The sequence below is a fragment of the Mastomys coucha genome, unplaced genomic scaffold (assembly GCF_008632895.1).
Source record: "Mastomys coucha isolate ucsf_1 unplaced genomic scaffold, UCSF_Mcou_1 pScaffold22, whole genome shotgun sequence".
Classification (NCBI taxonomy): Eukaryota; Metazoa; Chordata; class Mammalia; order Rodentia; family Muridae; genus Mastomys; species Mastomys coucha.
In genome coordinates this window covers 37,060,167-37,072,860 of record NW_022196905.1, presented here as the reverse complement: position 1 = coordinate 37,072,860, position 12,694 = coordinate 37,060,167, and the positions used below count along the sequence as shown (strand labels likewise).

General features: G+C 44.5%; 1 long non-coding RNA gene across 1 annotated transcript; it reads right to left on the bottom strand.

The window, feature by feature from the left end:
• Positions 1-6,385: 6,385 nt before the first annotated feature.
• Positions 6,386-8,744, bottom strand: LOC116069972. The gene is made up of 2 exons (XR_004110235.1): positions 8,359-8,744; positions 6,386-6,736 (listed from the first exon to the last, which is right to left on the bottom strand). It is a non-coding gene; the product is annotated as an uncharacterized LOC116069972 (long non-coding RNA).
• Between the last annotated feature and the right edge of the window lie 3,950 nt (positions 8,745-12,694).

The window sequence follows — 12,694 nt, the reverse complement described above, 5'->3', positions numbered from 1 at the left end:
AGAAGACACAGAAAAAGTTACACTAGTACAGAATCAGTGGCTGTCTGTGCTATCCCACTCAGACTGCTGAAGTAAGAAGGTACCAGAAATGTCTCCATTTAACTCCAACAGCTAAGGGCCCCATCCCATCTCAGCTAGTTCTTTCAGGCGGGCTGCCCTTGGAATAACATGACCTTGGGGAAGGTCATATACAGCTACCACTTTTGAGGAAGGACAGCGGGAGGTGCGCTTGTCCTTGTGCTCACAGCAGCTGGGGACACAGCTCTCCCCACCCGGGGAAGGAGAATACAAGAAGATCATATAATATCTCTTCCACTCATCCTCCTCTCACCCCACAGAGCTTTTCTCTCTCTTTCGTGACTGCGTGCCTGGCATTTGCCTTTTCTTGTGTTTGAAAGGCTCTGTGCCTGTCTGTCTTATTTCTGTTTGATCTGGGTACTTTCAGTTTTCCTTTATGACTGATGTCAAAAGTCAAGTTTTCCTGGGGCCTCCCTCCCCTTGCTCTCTATGCAGAGTGAGCTGCTGGGTCATGCACTCTAGTCAGTGCCCACTGCTTCCATGTGGCACACTGCAGTCTCTGAACCAGTCCCTCAAGATGACTGAGGTGCATCCCTTTCTGCCTGATGTGCTGAGGAGACACGCCTCTCCTGAACTCACAGAGCTGTGCCCTTTATTATAGTGTTAGCCACATAGTTACTTGCCTGTTTGATCATTCCTTTGTCCACTGAGTCGTAGTCAAGCCCCAGCTGCCCTTGTGGCTGGTATTCTACTAAACCCTATAGATAGAATGACAGTTTTGCTAAAGGATAAGTGGTAAGTCTTCATCAATGGATTATTCATAATGCATACTTCTGACTTAGATGGAGTATGTAGAAGTTCTTGAAGCACACAGTTTTACTGATATGGTGTTTGGCTTAGTAAGAAAGTGAGGGAAAGAGGTTGGTTGAAATGGCCATTACAGTACAACTTGGTAAATTTGGAAATACAGACCATGTACAAGCCAGGCTTGGGAGAGGAAATGGGGAGTTTGAAGACGAATGTAACAGGGTTCGTCAGGCAAAAAGAATAGTTGAAAATGATATCCTGTGGTTGCAGATGCTCATGTGAATACTTAATGCCTTATGATTACACTCAGAGCTTTGGGAAGTCATTAGAGGGTTTTAAGCAAAGTGTCACAATGGCCAGATTAGAGATCTGAAAATACAAGTTGGCTGCTTTTTGGAGAGCAGATTGTGGAAGGATGAGGAAACCGTGGGAAGCCTTTGGGAGACTGTTCAGTTAGCTGATGAGGCAGCTTGAACAGAGGTTGATGGTGGAAGGAAACAGCAGGGGATAGGGGTGAGGGGGGCAGCGGTGGTGGTGCAAAATGAAAACAAAACAAAATACCTGGCAGTTCTTGGTGATGTTTTCATGTGGACCGAAAAGCCAGTGAGAGGGCAGGATTACATTTCTCTTGCTGCTTCACCTTTTTGATTCAGAGTTTGATGAGAATTACAAAATGCACACATTTTATGAGCCCTGGGTGAAAAAAGGAACCAAAATTCTTACTCCTTAGTGGTTCTATTCCAGAAATTACTGTAAGATCTAGCATAAGGGATGGGCTCGTGGAAGGAGAGCTAATGAGGAAGGGGGCTAGAGGCCACAGAGAGGCTCTTTATGGTCAAATCTCTTGTCTTTCCCTTACCATGTGGATGTAAGAGTCTAGACAGCCAAGCTTACAACTTGCTTCACTATGAACAGAGCACTCATTAGTTTTCAAGGCAACACAAGGTGGAAACATCCACAAATGGACTCACTCGCCTCCAGGTGGTGAAAGGAATCCATTTCAAAGCATTAACGTTCCAGAGACCCAAATTCTGTCTGCAGCAGATGTCTCTCCATAATGCTAAGCACTGTGGTCTGAAGAATAAAGCTGTCATCTTCTATTTTATGTGAGGGGCTTGCATCATTTAGAGATAAAAACAGGCTGCCTATGGCTGGACAGGTAAGTTAATACCTTGCATCTTGTGATTCATTTTTACCTAGTGGAAGAAGCAGACATGGTAATTGTGTCCATAGACAGAGATTTAGAGCAGAGTCTGCCTTTGCAGAAAATGCATTTCGGGAAGCCAATAAAGATAAGAAGGAGGCAAACTGCGGAGGAGGAAGTGTTAGGGTAAGACTTAGTTCACTGGTGTTAATCATATACTAGGTAGGCATCTTTTTCTCTATGCCTGTTAACAGGTACAGTTTAGAAAAGAGGAATAACCTCTGTCTGGGTTGCCTTAACGATTGTCTGGTTTAAACCCTAATTAAAGAGCAACTCCCTCTGGAGAACCTTAACAATGTCTGAGACTCCATCTGAAGCTGCTTCACTGACACTCCCGTTTTGAAGAACTCTGACATGAAGTCCTGCATTGCTGATTCAGTGCGTTCCAGGACAGACAAATAGGCTTGGCTGGGCTCGACTAGTCCAGCAACCTCGGAGTGCTGGCCAGAGTACTGGGCTGAGGAATGGCAGGGCTTAGTGTAGGTTTAAAAAGAAAAACAAAACAAAACAAAACAAAAAAAACCCCAGCAGGGTGTGGTATGCTTCTGCAATCCCATCACTCCGAGGTTGAAACAGGAGGGATGTCCTGCGTCTAAAGCCAGCATAATGAATTCCAAGCCAGTCAAAAATATATAATGAGATCCCATTTCAGGAGACAGAAGGAAGGTAGAAGTTAAGTCTTGACACCTGAATGCCTGTCCCAGATTCAGGCAAGAAGAATGGGAAGGGGTAATCTGGACACAAAATGTTCTATATTTCTCATCCCTGGGCTACATCCTTCAGTTAACTAATCCAAATTCTACAGTCTACTCCATCCATTAATCCATTGTCCTAGGTGCTGGCTACGTAAAGTCTGTGGTCACTTCCTTGTCCTCATCTTATCTGCCCTATCTCTGTGTTGGACACAATTGTCTACATTTTTAGTAAAGTGTGTTCCTTTTATACACCTGAAATGCCACCACCCACCTGGCTCTTTCCACTCCCTTTTCTTCTGATTCTTGTCTATCTTTTGGTGTCAGAGGTTTTCTAGTTTGCTCTTATGTCTTCTTTTCTTCTCTCTTGCTCTTTGCCTTGGCAAACACATCAAGTTTCATGTCTTCAACTGCCGGGGGTTAGACATGCTTTATGTCTCTAGTTGCAAAGTAAATTGTATATAGATAGCATTGGCCACTTCTTACTTCCACTTTGAGAGTTGAAAAGTTTCTCAAACACAAAATATTCAAAGGGATCTTGATCCCTACACCTCTACCACAGCCATCACTGGGTTTTCCTGTTCAGAATATGCATCATTGTGTATGCCAACTGGACAAGATTTCTTTCCTCCCCTTAGCTAAGTCGCCAGTTATTCATATTCAGTTCTGCCTTCCAAACATCAGTGTACCCTTTGCACACCAGGCTGCTCATGTCAGCCCAGTGACCTTCAGACTATATCAATTGCCTTGAGCACCTCTCTCAAAATAGGTCCATGGTGCAGGCATGCCGAGTCCACTTTGGTGGTTTCAGGAGCTCAGCTGGGAAGCTGCTGGAGGAAGTGTTTACCAGGAGCATCTGTTTACCTAAGGGCCCAAGTGACCCATCCCTTATGATTGTGGGCCTGAGACCATAAAGCCATAATCACACAGCAGGATATCAGTGCAGAAGAGCACTGGTCATAATAACACAGTGTGATTCGAGCATGGGGGTGGGACCTTGGAGCTGCCACACCCACCCACACCCTGCTAGCCCTGCAGCATTCTAGCAAGGTTGCATTCCTGACCTCAGACATAGTTCTTCTTATGTTGCTTGCAAATATGGCTGGATGCAGTAACCGCATTCTTCTTTCCAACTAACTCAATCTCTCCAAGGTGGGAGAGGTCTGCTCTCTCTGTACCAAGCAGTTCTTAGGGTAGTTTATGTGGCTCACCTGTTTGTCTCCAATAGTTATCAGGGAGGATTGGGGAGGGGCGTTTTCCTCCAAGTATCATAAGAAATATCCTCTCATCAGATTCTTTTAACATGTTAGGAAAATTACTTATTAGGCCTGTTACAGACCAAATGAATCATAATATTTACATTATTAGCATGTGCCTTAGTTGACTAGTTGATTGTCTGAAGGATTCATTGAGTTGGAAAAATGAGGGGTTTAGTCTGCAGAGAGGAAGTGTCTATGGTAGTATTTCCTACTAGAGTGCTTTCTGGTGCAACATTTATTCTATATTGGGACTCCTGAAAGTGCAATACTGTATGTCATGAGTATAGTTACTCAGTCCCTAAAGCATATCTACTTCTTAATTAATGATGAATGAATACAGCACACAGGAGTGATGATATTTTCAAAGATTTTATTCATGCACGTATGTGTGTCCACGTGAGTATATCCACGTGAAGGTATGCATGTCTGTGTGTACATGAATGCAAAAAGAAGGTGCCAAATCCCTCAGAACTGGAGTAGTGGGGGTTTTCTGGTCCTCATGATGGCACAGCAAAAATGCTCTTACCCACTGAGCCATCTTCTCAGCCCCGAGAGCTGCATCCTTAACCTACCCTGCATTTCCCGAATGAGAGCTCAAGGAAATATCTGTATGATGCCCGGCACACAGTAGATGCTCACCAAGTGCAATTCTCTTCTATTTCCCTTGGGACAGGGCTCCGCTATTTGTGCATAGATATGTGATGCAGAAGACAGATGCTTGGATGGCTAGCTGAGATTCCCTGGTGATGAGCACTCTGGTATTCGAAAAACATTTAGAACGAGCGATTCTCAACCTTCCTAATGCTGCAGCCCTTTAATACAGTTCCTCATGTTATGATAATCTCCAACCATAAGATTATTTGGTTGCTACTTCACAACTATAATTTTGCTACTTCCATGAATCATAATGTAAATATATGATATGCAAAATATCTCATATCCCACCCCCAAAGGGGTCATGACCCACGGGTTGAGAACCACTGACATAAAGGAACATAAAATTGAACAGTTAACATGCCATTGTGTAAGTAGAGGCTCAATAAGTCCCTCTGTAAGGTCTCCTACCATCACTGTAAGAAGTAATGAGAATTTTATTATTCCTGTTTATGGTCCAGTGAGATGCTCAGTGCTCAGTCTGTGGTCCCTGGGTGAATAGTATCAACCTTAAACAAATGACTATTAGAACCTCCATTTCTCAGCCCCTCCCCCAGACATCCTGAATCAGAATATCAAGTTCACATCATGTCTGAGTGCCAGCAACTGTAAGCAACTTTTAGTTCTGTAAGTACTTTTTTCCCTCTGTAGAGTCCTTTGGAAAACTGAAATATGCCTGACTTCTCTGTTTTGCACCTAGGATACACTTGACCGTGAACAGGTAATGGAGGAGAGGATGAAGACCTTAACCTGTATGGTCTTAAATCCCACCCACTGCTTGGAGCTCTTCACCCAGCCCTTTCTGCTGGGATGGGTCGGGGGTGGGGGTGGGGGGGGAGGTTAAGTGGTGACTGCAGCTGCTGCACACTCAGCTGATGCCAGCCACAGATGCAGGCATTTAGCATGTGATTAAGGACAGGGTAATCCACTTAATGTGGGTTGTGGGAGATATTTGGCAAGAAGCAAGGTATTCAAGGGTTGGATTTCAGCTTCCAAAGATAATGTCTTTCCCAATTATTTAAAGCCCTCAGTAACTTGGATCACACCCAGATAAAAATAAGCCTCTTTAAGACAGACTTCTGTAAATAGGATGCTTGCTCACTTTTCTTTTTCCTGTAGAGTCTTGATTCCGATGTGTTATTATGTCATATGGCATGAGGGCATTGTGAGCCAGTGTCTTTGTGCACTCGGGCCAACTGAGCTTAATACCTGTAAAGGAGCAAGGCCTTCTTTTGTTGTGTTTAGTAGCGTTTACTACTGGCTAACTTAATTAAAAAAAATTAATCTATTCAATCATTCAACAAAATACTGCAGTGCCCGGCTTGAGGTTACCATAGTGAATATGAGAGCAGTTGCTGTTCCTACTTGGTAATTGCCAGGTGGTGAGGCTGGAATGAGAATGAAGCAATTACAGAGAGAGCCAAGGAGATGCAGACAGAGGTGGGAGAGGAAGGCAGGCAACCCTGGGCAAGGAAGGGCAGAGGTGCTCTAAGCTACATCCCAGGGGTAGTGACCCGTAGGCTGATACTTGAAGAGGGAGTATAGGAGGTAAACAATTGGGGTGGGAGGGAGGAAGTGAAACCCGACAAAGAATAGCTTAAAAACAGGAGTGTGAGCTATGGCAGAGGGGGTGGTAAAGCAGTTAAGGATTAGGACAGCTGGGGAGATATGTGTGGGATATCTGTGGATATGTGTATATGTCTGGGGGTGGGGGTGATAAGAGTCAAGCTTGAGAAAATAAGGCAACATTGAACTTAACTGGGTATTGTGAAAGCTTCTAAGCATTTACATTCCCCCCTCCCTCCTTGCCAAAGTCCAACTGTGGAAGTCTGGAGAGCTCAGGTGTTAATGAGATCTTCCATAATTTTCACAATCTCTCTCCTGGACTGGATTAGCAGGTCCCCTCATCAGCACATTCATTCATAAGACAAAATTGGTTTGGGTCTCTGTGCTTCCACAGGGCGCTCGAGCTGCTGCTCTGAGCCAAATACCTCTTTCTTGCTTTAACTCCAACAATGCAAACTGTGAGATCCTCAAGTGTAGCCTTCAGAACTCTGTCAAAGACCAAGACAGTTGATCCTCCGTCCCTGCTGATTCTGCATCTGTGCGTTCAGACAAACTCTAGTCAACACGCAGAAAAAATGGTGGTGGTTTGCTGCAATTACAGCCATTCTTCTTGCTATTATTTTATAAACTGTACAGTATACACCATTGCTTGGACTCTGCCAGTGACTGCCCATCACATCTCTGTGGCCTTCTCCTTCGATCCCTTGAAACAAGTGAGGCAAATCTACTGAGCCCCAGGTGCAAATAGCTTCTGTTGCACTCCCTATAGGGGCTCTGCTGCAGCTTACCTCCTCTTTGTGTGGTCACTCTCCTGTCTGTTGCTGTGCTGGCCACATACACACATTTGTCTCCACTATCAAACTTATCGCTCTGTACTGCTACTAGTAAAGGAGTTCGACAGGTCACATGTGGTGGTGGGTGTCACAGGGTTAAGGGTAGGAAGTGCTGGCCTGAATGTGTCTCTTTCCTGTGCTTCCTGCATGACCGAGGTGAGTCATCTGAATTATGACTTTAGTTTTTCACAGCTGTGAAATGAGGAGAGCAGTGCACCTGTGCTGTCCCTGCAAACATGGTACAGAGATCAACGTGGCTCCTGAGAGAGTGATCTATGAAGTTACATGGAATGGGGGGGGTGCTTTAGCAAGTACTGTGGACCAGGATGGGGTGATCATAGGGATTGTGAACAAGGAGAGGGTCATTACTGGCCTCTGGACCCATTTCTGATAGAGGTAGAGGGAGGGGTTAGGGCTCATGTGCCTTTCACATTCTAGAACTAATCAGCACCTTCCTGACTACAGCTTGCAAATAAGGTTTCATTTCATGACTGCTTCTACGTGTAGTCACTTTAATGGGTGGCTCAATTAGAGACCATTTGGCCAAATGTAAATGTCATTTGAATCTATAATTGTGGGGACAGAATAATTTCTAGTACTTTTTGATGACACACTCTACTTTGAAGCATTTTGGGGGGTGGTGGTCTGGTAGACCTATGTGAGGCAAACACACCCAATTTGTTCCCTCTTGTATGTAATTATCGGTTGGAGCTTCTTGCTGGCCTTTTTCGAAATGTTAATGGAATGACATTAAATTCCGGTTCACTTCAGAGCTGCTGTATTCTGCATAAAAGCTTCTCCAAGAAACTTTTAAAACAGATCCATAGATAAGAGTTTTTTTTTTTTTAAAAGAAATCATTTCTTACCTTCATGTAGGAGCCTAAACTGCCAGGATCTTACAGAGGGCTCAAGGATTGTGGGAGAAGGGTTTAGGAACATGTACAACATCAGGTGCCTTAGCTTGAGTAATGAGTGTCTCATCTTTCCTCTTGTTGACTGCATATACTGCCATTGGACTATATATTAATATGTACAGGCAGTAACACTGGAGCCATTTTCAGGACAGTTGGGGGATTCCTTCTGAAAGAGGGAGCTTTTCAGCTCTTGTCTTGCCTGAGGCTGCCAGGGCCTCCTCACCACCACAAGCAGATGCCACACTTTGCTTTTGTTAGCTTCTGGGACACACAACTTTCTTCCTGTTATTCTCCTTCCTTCTGCTTTCTCAGCTCTCTCATCTAAGAAATGGGCCCTGGTAGACTATGAAGTTCTGAAGGGCAAGGACTAAGTCTTGTTCACCTTGAAACATCTGTGAAATAAATTCCTACCTCTGATAGCTTCCAGAGTCAGGCAATGACGGTCGCTCCTGGCTTCACTTATATGGTCTTCCTTTTCTCTCACAGCAGTAAAGTCTTTAAGCAGTCAATCAGATTGGTCTCTCCCTGATCAATATCTCCGGGCAGATGCTTTTGTCCTCCGTCCTGCCCAGATTCCTTGAGACTGAGAGCCTTTTATTACTTCAAACAGGATGCATCCTCCCTCACAGACCAAGTTTCAGCCACCAGTGAGCCACTGTCTTTCTTTAGATGCCTCCATTATTTCCTCATGATAACAACACTTGAGATGCCTGTGCTTTTGTGGGTGAGGTGCTTTATAGTTACTCCATCCGGATCATCAATACATCTCCCACAGACTAGGTCGTAGATAATAGTAGATGCCACCTCCCACATAGACACACCTTTTGCAGTTGGCAAAACTAAGTTTTGGGAAGAAGGGAAACTTACTGTAGGCCAGACAGTTACAGGCGGTAATCGGTGATGCTGGCCTGTGACTCCAGAGATTGTGTCTGCCATGTTGTATGAAAACAGATGGATACATGAACTTCATTCTCCCTGGTAGATCTCATGTCTAGCTGAGAATATGTGTCAGGATAGCAGAGAGGTGATCTGGTTCCACCACTATTAGAGGCAAGGGCAGAAATCAGGGAAGGGTTCAGCAGGAGTGAGTGTAGAATTTCCAGCAAGGAAGATTTTTCTAATAGTGGAGACACGAGACTAGAAAAAAATCCTATGCAATTGCAAAGAAATGGACAAACCCACAGTATATAGAACCACTTCTTGTCATGATACTGTTGGTCCTGGGGTCTATGGACCAGAGGACTATATGCCTATGTGTGGCACTTAGAGTTCTCTAGGATGGAATCAAGAGCCTAGAGACCTTGGTAGACTGGCCCTGGGTAATTTACTGAACTTTCCTCGGTAATTGTAACAGGAGAGATTGGCTTATTTGATCCATCCTACAGAAATCCTTGAGCAACAGAATAGCAGAGCACCTACCATGGTGCTTTGGGTAACTCCCTTGGTCAGATCTCCCTCATCAACCTCTTGGTGAGACACCCAAGTGATGTTGCCAATAATCACGGCTTCTGCATGCTGGAAGCAGAGGGTATATTACAGACTTCACTTAAAAGCATGAGGAAGAGACAAGGGTATTCTGGGAGCATCTCAGCCAAAGCAGAGAAGAGACTTTACATAGAGCTCTCCCAGGGCCCAGTTTCATCTGCCTTGGAATCTGGCACAGCAGGAAATCAACTCGCTGAAACAAGCCACATCCTCAATAACCCATAGCCACCGAGACATAAAACGATAACTTTCTATATGAGGATTTAAAGGGTACCAGGAAAAATACAAAGGAGACACAGAGAATGACTTAACTAAATCCAAAGTCAGGCTGAGAAAATGCATCCCTTGTGTAACATCCATCTATCAATTTATGCATAAACTCACTCCACATTTTCTAAGTCCCAACTCACTTCATGTCTCCTTTGACAGGTGAACAGAGTTCTCTCATAGAGAGGAATGTTTCCTGTTTATCATCCTGCTATCAGGGCTACTAGCAACTGTCGTGGGTGGAGGATGTGCCCAGTACAGGACCCTCAGATGAGGGAGTGAGGACTGGAACATAGCCCCTGTTCTACTTCCTTGGGGCTCCTCCAGTTGGAAGAAACAGCAACTTCTTCCAGAGAACACAGAGGTACCCACTGTTTGTTCAGCTGTGTACCCGAAGAACTGTGTGTACACATTCTGATTGGTTGGCTCCAAGGATGCATATTATATTTGTAACAAATGTTCTTTTTGTGAGGCTATGAATACTATGGACCCGATAGAGTGATACTCAGTGCCAAGTTTTCCAGGAAAAATGAATTAGGCACTAAATATTTACTAAGTAGGGTAGTCAGTTTGGTATGGTATTGATTTATTATACCAAGCTGCATACAGCAAACTCTCTATCCCTACAGGGAGATAGTCACACCACTGTCTTATGTCTGGTAAGTTGGAATAAATACCCAAGCCCAGGAGGAATGAATAGTTTTTGATTACTCCCAGGCTCTTTTCCTCTGTTATGATAACAGCTCCCACTGGTGAGAGCTTTGTTTGAACCGATGTGCCAGGTGCTTCCAAAATATCATCTCATGCAATCTCCTATAACCTTGTTCGAAAGAGAGTTTTCTGGTGCTCATGTATGAGCATCTGTGTGTGTTTGATGTGTTTGTGTATGCATGCTGATATGTGTGTTATGGATGCTGTAGGTATGTGGAGGCACAGAGGTTAGGTGTCTTCCTTGACTACTCTCTATCTTATATATTAGGGCAAGTTCTCTCGTTGCACCAGGAACTCATGGATTCAGCTAATTCCAGCCCTTGGAACACCCAGACTCTGCCTCAAATGCACTAGGATTACAGGTGGGGCACTACGGCAAAACAGTATTTATGTGGGTTCTATGATTCCAACTGCAGTTCTCATGCTTATGCAGCAAGAGCTTTTCCATGAAGCTCTCCCCACAACCTCCCAATGTCTATGCTCTTAATCACTACACTATAGTTCCCTAAAGGCATGTGCAATTACATAAAGACATAGGCACACATAAGAACACAAAATGAGATCACACACTAACTTTAACTTTGTCTTCTATCTTTACATAACGTTCATGTGGACCACTTCTTACTGTCATGTAGAATCACTTTGTAATGCATGATGGCAAATTGTGTCTTTCTGTAACCCTCAAAGCAAATCTGTCTTGAAAATTTCTTCTTCATACACTACCAGTCTTTCCCATTAAGCCTCACTTCTGACCTACTACACATTCAGTTCTTAGCTCCTCATCTCCTGGGGGTTCTTGTCTGCCTTTTTCCTCAGCCATCTCTACTTCCTTTTCAGATTGGGAGGAGAGGGAAATTCGAAGCTGTCAAAGGAAACCAAGTGCCCACATGCCTTTGGTTTTTTGACAGCATATCATAAGGGCATTGCTTCATTGTTGAAGGCTTTATCAAACTGGAGTATGTGTGTGTGTGTGTGTGTTGTTGTTGTTATTTTATTTGAATGGGGCTAGCTGAAAAGGCATTTTTCAAATCAAGAAGTTAATGGCCAGGTTAAGCAATCAGGATAGTGTGTGTGTGTGTGTGTGTGTGTGTGTGTGTGTGTGTGTGGTCTCATGTGAATGGGCAGTGTTTCATCTGAATGGAGCTGGCTGAAAAGGCATTTTCCAAATCAAGAAGTTAATGGGCAGGTTAAGCAATCAGGGTAGTGTAAAGTCTTCAGTAAGAGTTCCCATAAAAATTGAGGTCATAGAGCACCAAACTTTCAGTAGAATACAAACTGTTCGAGTCTAAGTTGGAGCTGGCCACTGGAGGCATTTTCAGCTGCAGTATGCTAATCTTGTTCGCTGAGTTCCCAGGGGCACTAAGCATAGAGTAGAAGCGGCTGTCTGGGAGCACTCTCCTGTGCATAGATTTAGAAATACTGGTCTGTAGGTTTTCTGTCTAATGTTAATTTAGCCATTGAATTCCGTTCACTGACTACTTTGTAGATACTCGAAGCATGGGCAGCTTCCTCTGGGAGTTCCTTATAAATAGAAAACCTGCGACTCTTCTCAGCCCAAGCCTACAGATTAAAAACATGCATTTTAATAAGATTTCCAGGTCACACGCGGGCACATGAACATCAGACGTTCGCCGCTGTAAAGAACACAAAAGTTGTTAATAAATTGGAGTCACCACCTAGAATCGACTTAGTTTCCTAAATGAGCTTCGTGTATATATTAAAAACAATAGGCAGCGAGCAGAGGAAGCTGTAAATGGCCTGATCCATGCATTCTCAGATAACTGGGCATTTACTCCCCAGGCTTATCCTGTTGGGGGGTGAAACTGCAAGCCCTGGCTTTCTCCTGGGTCCTTGTTCTTTTCCTTTTTAGGAGAGGATGCAGTCCCATCCAAGGCCAACCCTGGAACCTGAGCAGCAACACACATTAGCTAATAGCACTGGGTGGTAAGGCCCCTGGAGAGAGGCTTCAGCTGGGAATACTGCAGCCAAAGCCCCTCTAATGGGCCAGTCAGCTGTCGGGGCTATAAACACATTTCTTCCCATTTAGTGCTGTTTACCCCTCTCCGTGACCTCTCCTGCTTCCTGCACCCTGGCCACGTGGCCCAGATGGCATAATCTGTCAGGCCAAAGCAGGTGACAGTAGGACTTGATATTAGGTAATCAGGGCCTATAATTAGCCAGGGTGGAAGTGGTAATGGGAACAACTGCAGGGCTGGGGGAGGGGAAGGCAGGGAAGCCATTCCTGGTTGGAAGACCAGCAAGGGAGAAAGCCTCCCCCGCACCC